The sequence below is a fragment of the Aegilops tauschii genome, chromosome 1, assembly GCF_002575655.3.
Source record: "Aegilops tauschii subsp. strangulata cultivar AL8/78 chromosome 1, Aet v6.0, whole genome shotgun sequence".
Lineage (NCBI taxonomy): Eukaryota > Viridiplantae > Streptophyta > Magnoliopsida > Poales > Poaceae > Aegilops > Aegilops tauschii.
Window position 1 is genome coordinate 53,362,013 of NC_053035.3, and position 11,421 is coordinate 53,373,433.

Below are 11,421 nucleotides of genomic sequence, written 5' to 3' on the forward strand. Positions count from 1 at the left end.
AGGACCACCCCGTGGAGGGCAGGATGAACAATAGACGGTGGAGGGATAGATGAACAGTAGCCCGTGGAGGGGTGGTTGAACAGGAGCCCGTGGAGAGGGCTGGTTGGACAGTAGCCGGTGGAGTAGCACGTGGTGGAGGCTGGATGAACAGAAGCCCGTGGATGAACAGTCGCAGGTGGAGGCTGGAGGAGGTCGACGGTGGATGAACAGTAGCCCGTGGAGGCTGGAGGGTGTCAACGGTGGAGATGAACAGTATCCCGTGGAGTCCCGTTTTGTGGTACGCCACACCCCTCCCGATGAACAGGACCCCAGTTTCGACCGTAGCGCTCCAACACAAATCCGTTTCCTCCGTTTTGCGGTACGCCACACCCCTCCCGATCAACAGGACCCCCGTTTTGACCGTAGGAGGTCCGTTTCCTCCGTTTTGCGGTACGCCAGACCCCTCCCGATGAACAGGATCCCGTTTTGAACGTGGTCGGTCGAACACAAGGCCGTTTCCTCTGTTCTGCGGTACGCCAGGCCTCGTTTCCATCGGCTGTCCCGTCCAAGCCGGGTTGGCTCCCACGCGTTCCGTTGCCTCCCGATGAACACGACGCATTCCGTTGCCTCCCATGAACACGATGACGACGCAGTTTCTCCGTTCCGACCCAGCCATGTACACGAGCCCTGGCCGTACGTACGCGCGAGTAGGCATTCGAGACCCCGCCCGTATGTACGTACGTGCCCGTATTTACTTTCTTGCACCCTCGCCGCTGTATGTACGTGTACATGCTACGTGCGCGCCTCTACTACGACACGTGCGCGCCTCTACATCGACCAGTATGTACATACACGTTCGTGACCAGAATGACAACGCTACGTACGCTTCGACCAGGTGGGTCCCGACTGTCAGGCATTTCCTTGCGTGCGAAGATGTAGCTGGTGGGTCCCAGCAGTCAGGGGGGCGAATCATTTTTTTGCCCGGACGCACTTCCTTGCGTGCGAAGATGTCGCTGGTAGGTCCCAGCAGTCAGGGGGGAAACGTTTTTTTCATGAAATACGGTTGCCCGTCCGGTGGGTCCCTGCTGTTAGGTGGAGGAATCATTATTTTCCGCGTAATAAGGAGGCACTTCCTTGCTGCGGCCATGGACCCAGCTGTCAGCCTCTCCACGTACAGTCCACGTCTGATGGAAGCCGTTCCTTGACCACGTTGACCACGCTGCGCCGAGAGCACCAGGGCGGTGGACGACGGCGAGGCCTAGGAAGGGGACGACGCGGAGCCGGGGAAGACGCGGTAGTGGATGCCCATGCAGAGGAGTATGAGGGTTCACTGGTTCGCTGCGGTGTGAGGTTGCCGTCGCCACAGAATAACAGGGGGGTGTGAGTGAGTAGAGGGATGGCCTGGCCAGCGGTGGGAGTAGTAGGGGGCGGTGAAGCCTCCGCGGCATCGCAGCCGACCACGGGAGGCAGGAGCACGAGGCACGACCGGTGCTGCTTTAGGCGGCTGGAGCAAGAAGACCACAGGTTGAAGAAGCACTACGGCCGTTGGTTGGGCATCGTATGGTCACTGGAGCTAGAATCGTTCATATTGACTAAGTTGACAAAGCCCTCCGTCCCCGTCAACTTAGTTGGCCCACAAGTCAGCCTCCCACTATTGTGGGTCCCAGCTAGCAGGGGGTATTCATTTTTGTGTGCGTAATAAGGAGGCACTTTCTTACGTGCGAAGATATAGCTGGTGGGTCCGACCTGTCAGTGGTGGGAACGTTTTTTGTGAAATACAGAGGCCCTTCTGGTGGGTCCCAGCTGTCAGGTGGAGGAATCATTATTTTGCGCGTAATAAGGAGGCATTTCCTTGCGTGCGACCGTGGACCCAGCTGTCAGCCTCTCCACGCACAGTCTACTTTCGATGGTGTCGTTCATTGACCACGTTGACCACTCCGCGCCGAGCGTATCCAAGGTGGTGGACGACGGCGAGGCTGGGCTGGGCTGGGCTGGGTGAACAAATAATGTAGCGTCCATGCGGCCCATTTATGTTTTTCCTAAAAAATTACAGGCCATTTGCACTTTCTCGAAATACATGATTTTGCTGGGCTTATTCTAATTATAATGTTGGGGTGGGCGCAACAATGTTATCAAAAAATAAACAGGGGCTGAGCATTTTGTTATATATATATTTAAATAATAAGTGATTTATTATTCCATTGGTCCTTAATCTTACCAAGCTTTTGTACACAATCACCAGGATTTTCATTGCCAAAAAAAATCCAGGATTTTATTGTTAAGAAATTATTTTTATAAGTTAATAAGATGTGGGATATAGTTTTCTTACATATGTAAGTATCTATTAAATATATGATGACAATAACAATAATATATAATAACAAATAAAATAATTTAAATATATATAATATAGTTAGAAGGGAAACATAAGTTGGACCAGGCGTTCCTATTCTTATATAGAAAAATAGAACAGACCTCTACGTTTTCTTCAAAAAAAACATAAATTGGGCTGCCGATGTTTCAGGAAAAATAAAACCTCGGATGGGAGGTCCATAGGCCGGTCGATACATGACGGCCCTCAAGAAAATGCAAACAGGCCTATGGACCTCCCATCCAAGGTCGTGGGTTGCGCATGTTAAAAAAGAAAGCCTAGACGGGGAAGCCCAAAACCGAGCTGATACTTGCTGCCCCAGTGATAATAAATGATACCTGCCAGCTCCCCGGCTTCATTGTGAATTTATCTCCTATGATAACTACGTTGAAGCACCTAAAAAAATGTAACTATGTTGACAAACCCGTGGGCCCCAACGTCAGTATACCATTAGGAGGAAGTATTTTTTCGATGAGGCACTTGCTTGCGTACGGCCATAGACCTGGTGGGTCCCGACTGTCCGCCTCTCCACGTATAGTCCTCTCTAGATGCCTCTCGTTTGTTCAGCATGTTCACAACGGCAAACAGCGGCGTCGCGGCGAGCGCACAAAGGCGCAGGAGGAGATCCGACCATCTGAGGAAGTGCCTTATTAGTAACAAAACAACTGAACTAGCCTAGTGGCAGAGTGACACTACCCGACAGCTGTTCCGCCCGGGTTCGATTCCACCTGTGCAGAGAAAATATCTTCAAAAATTTTGCCTCTGCCTTTATTAACATGTGGGTCCCAATTGTCATCTACGCACACCACGTCCAACACTTGCCAAAACTTCGTCCCTCGTTTTCTCTGTTTTTCTCACACTCGACATTGTGTAGGCATCTTGACAATAGCATGTCTTTTTGACTGTGCATCATATAAAGATGTGCTATGCATGAATGTTGATCAGCATGATGTTAACTGGCTGGTAGTTCCAGTTTCGACCATGAATAAAACTTCCAGCATGATGTTAACACTGTTTGAAAAGGCCGTGTTAATATAAATAATCTGCCTCTGAAAGTTGCAGTTTCTTATCTGAAACTAAACTTGGAGTTTCTTATCTGAAACTGAAACTTGCAGTTTCTTCTCTGAGAATCACATTGTCTGCACTTTTATACTCCTATGAAACTATATTTTTTTAAGTGCTAAAAATAGATCTCTAGAATTCATAAAATACTTCATATGCTCAATACTACAAATCTGAAATTCAAAAGACATTCATATCTAAAAGTACTCTCAAAATACACAACACAAAACACAATTCACAACCTGCAAATACCAACAACCCTAAGCTCCTCCTGACAATTCACAACCTGCCCGACTATTGGTCGGGGGGGGGGGGGGCAATCCCTCCTATTCCTCGGCCGCAGACAGCCTCCCTGTGAGACGATGTGAACGGCCAGGGAGAGGATGGCGGGGAAGCGTCGCCGGGCCAACTATTTTTCTCCTCTTGCTGTTGGGTTCGGTCGACGAAGACTCCACTGGCTCGCTCTGGCACGACACCCTCACAAACGGCACCCTGTAGATGCTCGATCCTTCAATCTCTGGTGGATGCTCCATCTGGGATCGATACTCCCACCACCGCTCCCTCACGATCGGATTCGGTGAATCTGTTTGCTCCATGGCCCAGAGGAGCAGCTCTATGTACTCCTGCGCGACTCCCTCCTGGAGTATCGCCGCCTTTTCGCTCTGTTGCAGATATTTGGCCATGGATGTCGCCGTCGCCGCTAGTTGGTCCTTGTTGTCAAACCAAGACTGTATCTCCAACATCCTAGCTAGCTTCACAGGGTCGCCGTCTGCGATCCTCACGTATCGGTTGTACTCCTCCATCGATCTACTTCTCAACAGCACCTTCACTCGCCGGCGATGGTTTTTGAATGGAAGAGGAGAGGAGAAGCGCTGGTTTTGGTTTAGAACGGGAGAGGAGCGATGCTGGTTTTGGATTGGAACAGGAGAGGAGGGGCGGTGGTTTTGAAATGGAAGAGGAGAGGAGCGGCGCTGGATTTAGATTGGAACAGGAGAGGAGCGGCGGTGGTTTAAGAGGAGAAGAGCGGAAGAGCGGCGCTGGTCTTGGAAGTATTTTTTTTATTTTGCGTATTTTGGGTCAAAGTTTGACCACGTACTGTATTTGACAAGCAAAATGTGAATGCATGTCACCAAAAATTGTATCGTTTGGTTCGTATCTGAATGTACTTTCAAATTATATTATTTTTGCAACGTATAACATATATTTTATTTGTGAAAATCATGGTCAATTATGACCCAGAATAAAAGGGAGACTAGTTAATGTGGGGTCGCTTTCTTAATTGAAGGGTAAATTGATTTTGATTTTGATCCAGTCACAGCGCGCCGGCCCTCTCGTCCAATCCTAAATCGCTGCCGCACGCTCCTCTCCCTCTTCTCCATTGCAAAACCACCTCCTCTCCTCTCCATCATCTCCATTCCAAAACCACCGTCTCGCCTCTCCCTCTTCTCCATTGCAAAACCACCTCCTCTCCTCGGACGAGGATCCCCTGATGTAGCCCATCCTGCCATTGAGACACTGACACATGGGTCCCACCAAGCACGGGGCCCACCTGTCAGCGACCGAAAGGCAGGGGAACCTCTCCTCTCCATCATCTCCATTCCAAAACCACCGTCTCGCCTCTCCCTCTTCTCCATTTCAAAACCACCCCTCTCATCTCCATTCCAAAACCACCGTCTCGCCTCTCCCTCTTCTCTATTGCAAGACCACCGTCTCTCCTCCCATCTTCCAAAGCTAGCACCGGACCACTCAGAAGGACATCTATGGAGGGGATGCAGCAGCGAATCAGGCAGATCGCCGGCGGCGACCAGGCAAAGTTAGCCAGGTTGAAAGAGATCCTTACTTGGTTTGACAATGAGTGGGAGATTTCGAGGACGGTGAGGGCCATGTGGCAATGTATGCGAAAGAGCGAGACGGCGGTGATGAGGGCGGCGATGTACTCCTCGGCGGCAGTCACGCCGCAGTCCTTCGAGTTCATCGAGTATCTCCTCTGGGCGATGGAGCAGACAGATTCGCCCGAGGCGAAAGTCAGGCGGAGGTGGTGGGTGTATAGGTCGAAGGTCGAGCACCCAGAGGATAACGAATCGATTGAGTACGGTGTGCCGTTCGTGAGGGTGCAGAGCCAGCCGGAGCCACAGGAGTATTCATTCTCCCACCGCAAGAGGAGGCCGAATGGCGCGACGTCGCTTCCCCGCTATTCTCCACGGTTCCCTCGACGCTCGCCTCGTTTCAACGACGTCGGTAGGGTTTAAGGTAAGCTTCGCACTAACCTAATCTTCCATCTGCTCATGCTTACAATCAGTGTGACAACTAATAAAAATCATGCTTACAATCAGTCTCCGAGTACTACACCAATAACCCTAAAATAGCTCTGGACCTTTGGGTCAAAGTTGTGACACTGTGTACAAATAAAGAAAAATAGATTGGTGCTTCTTTCAGAAAAGAGTACACCCCTAGAAAACTGCCAATATAAGCTACTAGTTTTTTTAAAGTCTAAGCTACTAGTATTTGGTTAGAGGATATGCTGCCGAGAAAGATCCGTCCACAGTGAGTGCCACACATCCCATTGATGGTGGTGGATGCCAATGCTTAGATGGAGCAGGGTTGGTGTCGGTAATTTTTACTTGGCACCTCGCACTCTGCATATATGTCGGGTCCATCCGTACATTTCTGCTGTTCCACCAAAATGCAGCTGAATAACCCTGTTTGCACAGATAATGAAAAGGCATGATTACATTATAGTGGCACTAGTTGATGAAACATACACTAATAAACAGAAGAAAATATTACATCATACTGGAAATCGACCCAAGTCTCCCCGATACACCTTCTGCCAGTGATGAACATCAGTGTACAGCGGTAGTACAAGGAGGGGCGTTGAGACATTCAAATCTCTATTTTTGTGCAGATCAACTAAAATTAAGCACCCTAGTTTGCAGAAACGCTTAAACATTAACAATGGGACTAGTTGATGAAACATACATTAACAAAGAGTAGCACTTTCTTTATCTACATTGGAAATGAAATGATAGAGAGGACACTCGCTCTATTTTAACTGTATTATTACTTTGTTTTATTAGTGACACTAGGGTCGAGCAGGTGGCAAACGAGGTGTACCGTGCATCGCAAGGATGAAGGCCGGGGGTGCTTAGACTGGGATGCTGAAGCTGGCTCTTTCAGTCCCTATCTTCCCCCTGATGTTTCTGTGGTAGCATTTGGGTTGTAATCCAAACTTGGTCGAGCTGGTGCTACGTCCCCCTACCTGCCTAGATTATGTGGCGAACTTGTCTCCTGCTAGTACTCAGTCCGTTCTAGTAGTAGTTGCATAACTGCCCGTTTACACTGAGATGTTGTCGGATAATGGTTCTCTATGGTTGGGTTTCTTTAATGAAACCGGAGGGAACCCCCTCTTTCGATATATATAAAAAACAGTGGCACTAGCGGTGCCAAAACATTGCCTCAAATTAATAGTGCCACTAGATTAAGGTGCAAAATAATAACATTACTGGTTTATCATGGCAGTGCCAAAACAGTAGCACAAGAGCAGGATCAACATGCAGGATCTTTGACAAACGGTCAGACCAAAAAGGAACATACCTCGTGATGGGAACCATATCTGCAGTCAACGCCATCGTAGAAGGGATGACACCAGTCACCAACATGGATGATTCAATTCATGGGAGCTTTTGGTGCAGTTCACCTAAAATGAAGCAATGTCCCATGAGCTAGCAGCTTCTTCTTCTTTTTTTAAGAAAAGGGCTCCAGCCCCGGTTCCATTTCCATCAGAAAACGAAACCCACAGAGCTTCTTCTTCATTAGTTGCAATAAAATTGAGCAACATCAAGATTGGTCATGAAGCTCCTGGAGAGTAGGCGGACCAGGACAGTTGCATCTCTAACAAAAAGAAGCAACTTATCTTAATGGGAAATTTAGCATGACATGAAAAAAGTGCCATTGATTCATATTACTGGAGGCATTACATTGAAAATAACATTGGTTTAACGTGTCTTACTTTTAACAGTGTGACTGCTACATTTTACCAGTGGCATTACATAAGAGCGGCTCGGGGCAACAAACATCAGAAGAGGATATCTGGGTTGGTCCCATTTTTGTTCGGTATATAGCCACCTTATACTGTGTGAGGCTAGCAAATCTAGTGCTGGACTTACTCTGTTGACGTGTCCCCCAGTCCCCACTTTCTTTCCTTTTTCAACCAATAGATTGGGTTTATATTGAGTTGTACTGCGTTCCCTTTATTTCCCTATTAGACCTAGAGACCAGTTGGATAGCCAGTCTCTGCTACTTTTCGCCCCCATTATTTCCTCTTTCGACCAAGTCCTAGATTTAGGTAACAAATCTTCCCCCACCCCCACCCCCTTTCTTCCTTGTTTGAACCAAGTACTACTAGATTCCAGTGCATGAACTAGTTTTACCTCCTAACAGTATAAAATTAGGTGGTTTTCGAACAGCCGATCGATCCTATCTACACGAGGGTGCCTGAGAAATAGTAAAAGATACAAATGCAGCGACGTCAGGAGCTCGGGAAGTAAAGCAAGGCCGGTTTCAAAGCAAGTTATACCTGAGGGTCGCCGGGATGTCGCTAGGTGGGCGGCGGGAGGCCGGATATGCCCACACTACGGCAGCGAGGAAGAAGGGGTGGGAGGCCCTCCCTCGCCAGCGATGCTTGGGAGAGAACGGCAAGGCACGCTGATCGGGACGCGCCGGCAGTGGGTAAGAGCCATCGCCGAGGACGACCGCGTGAACGTTGCACCTTCTCACCTTCCCCGGCGGAGAGGATCCGGCTGGATCTATGACCAGCGGTGACTAGAGAGAGAGTGTGTGGCCACCGCTATCGTGTTTAGATCTGGAGAGGACGAGATAGTGTGGAGAGAGCAACACTAGCAAGCAAGCGCGGAGGCTCCTTCGTATATAGTGGAGTACTAGTTTTCTTTTGTCTACCGGCCCGAGCCGGCTTGTCGTCGGCAATGGCTATCGAGAAGTCTTCATGCACGTGCCCCGGAGGCGCAGTTGTCGTCATTTTGATCTGAAGCACTGGATTATAACATATAACACAAAAAAATGCCACATGACAAGAAATCATAACCTCACTGCCCAAAGGAGACAAGATGAATCCCGACGGACAAACTAGACGAGGATCAAAGCTCAAATTAAAGATAAACTCGTAGAAAAGGGGTCCGTCGATAGATGTCCTCATTAAGATAGCCGGCTTGACCTAGAAGGCAGCCGAGTAGTCTTCGTGCATGTGCCCCCAATGACTAGCCCAAATTACTTGTCGCTGTTTAACCCTCGCAGTGATCCGAAGCACATGACACCTAATTTTGCGAGATGACAAGAAACCTTGTTTTATATTTCTCACCAGAACTACAGCCCTATACAACACAGCCTGCACGATATGTAGACAATAGCCAATCCAGGCGTGTCTGCTGGAGTCTGGTCACATGCATGGATGAACTGATCTTCCGTGTCTTGCAGGGATCGTCCAGGTACCAACGTATGTACTTCTATTAACTCACCCGACTTGCGGGGCCGGGGAGTGTGCCTATGGTCGGTTCTCAATTGCGGTCCCACATGTGTGTGCAAACGCAATATGACGCGCGTTCCATTCGTAGAGCGGCATGCCAAACCGACCGGCCGTCTGGGGTGCGACGCGAATGCGACGGGCGTCCTGTATACTCCGTACATGTGTACCGCCGTTTTCTGGAGGCTTTGCTCCATGGCGCAATCCATGGATAAAAAATTAGTATACTGTACTATTTAAAAGTCGAGGGCGGGGCTTTTCCCGCGCGGTAGGCGGGGCAGTTCCGCTTAGTCGGTTCGACAGAGACGCGAGAAGATGAGGGAGTAGGCTGCTGCAAACGTTGGGCTGTGTGATTTGACAGTGAGTTACTGCTGGACAGGTGGGGCCCGGTGATTTGACTTGCCATTATCAATTTAACTGCGGTGCTACGACCGGCTTGAGTCTCCCGATTCCTGACCACCTCCATACAGGTGCCTCTCCAGATGCTCCACCATGTAGAGGCTGGCTCTTGCTTGAGAGCCCACTCCTCCACTTTTTCCTTGCCTCTTTCCCCCACATATGCAAAAATGCCATGTAAAGCAGGCTTATAGCCCACTATTGTATTTGATCCTACAGGTGCTAAGCCTACCACATAGGCATAAAGTCTGATGTGGCAAGTTAATTAAGAAGAGAGAGACTAGTTTGGTGACCCTAGGAAGAAACGGTGATAAGCGCGTGTACCTAGATGAAGCAAACTTAGCAACAAAAAACTAAGCACCTATGCATTGGGACTTGAGTTGCTAAGCCATTTAATGCCCATAGCACCTCATCTAAGCACCATTTCATTGGAAGAGGTCACTCCTTTGCAAATGCAATAAATACTTCGAAGAAAGAGATAGAGAGAAGTAAACAAAAAATACTCTTATAGCCAACCTTATAGCTAACCTTGTTGTATGAGTGACTAAGTGATGACTATGTATGACATGCCAACATCAGATAGCCTAACGAACCGTGTTAAATCTCCAAGGGCATGACCGCGCGAGCGAGGCGACGGTCGTGGTAGGCGCGACCATGATACGGGCTGCTGGCAGCCCTTGGATCTGAGATCGAACGGTCGCATGCTAAGTTGCTGAAAATTTGCAGAATAACCCTCCAGGATAGGATATTCACCCATAGGTCTAGAATCACGCCATGCAACCGTTCGATCTCAGATCCAAGGGCTCTCGGAAGCCCGTATCATGGGAGAATGGAAAGCTTCGTATCACCTGTAATGTTCCCGACGCTTGACATGACATCGAAAGCCATTTAATGGGGCGTCGAGTAGACATGACATCTAATTGGGCCCCCATAGTACTGTGCATGAATCCATTTATCCACCAGGCAAGCCACTACCCTGCCATTCGCACGCGCCCCCCACTCGACATTTTTACAATCGATAAACCGCTCCTAGTCGTCCCGTCCTTTCACATTACGGCAGTTCCACTAATCCTAACCCTCCTCCCAAATCCATGGCGTCCCAAATCTCCATGATCGGCGGTGAGTACAAGGTTAGAACCATCACCGGCGATGAGTTCGACGTCATCTACACCCGTTCTGCCGCAACGGTGAAAGAATGCCTTGCTTGCTTCAAACGCATGTTCGAAAACTCAAATGATGAGTGGGTCGCTGGGCTAGATGTTGAGTACACCACAGTCCTGGGAAGCGAGAAGAAACTAAAGGAGGTAGAGAAGAAGAAGCCCGCCGTGATCCAGGTTTGCGTGCATGACTTATGCTTGGTCTACCACATATGCCATGCCGACGTTGAGTGCGAGGAATTTAAGAAGTTCCTCAAGGGTGGCCGATTCAAATTCGTTACTGTAGACTTTAGGAACGACAAGGAAATCCTAGGTCGGATAGGCCTCGTTGTAGGCGACCCCTTCGACCTCCAGAAGGAAGGGTTGGTGCCCTCCCTTGATTAGCCTTCAACGCTGACCCTGGCATGAGCCATGGTTCATCCTTCATACGTTGAACTGAAGAAACCTCCGCACACGTTTCATCGTGCATGGCAGTGGACTGTACTAGATATAGACCACATCTACTACGCTGTAATGAATGGCTACCTTTGTTTCAATATCTATAAGGGTTGGATGAAGAGCAAGAGCCAAGTGTGCGGTTCAAGCAAAGAAGTATCGCCCAAGAGGAAGAGGGACAAGGACGAAGTCGAGGACGTGGACGAGGACTCCGAGTAAGGTGGCCGTGTCGTTGCTCATGGTGGTTCTAATGCAGTGTCTACCAAATTAGTTGCTTAGTTTAATTGTTGGTGTTCTTAGTTTTATTTGAGGGGTGTGTTGTGCTGAGCCCCCAGCAGAACTATGTTATGTTTCTTCTCATTATATTTCGTACATTTCGTCTTTTAGTTGGTATAGTACTACCACTCGTTTCTTGACATTATATACGTACAATATATATGGCCAACATCATATAGCCAGCAGTTTAGTTGTCAAAGAATTTCAGG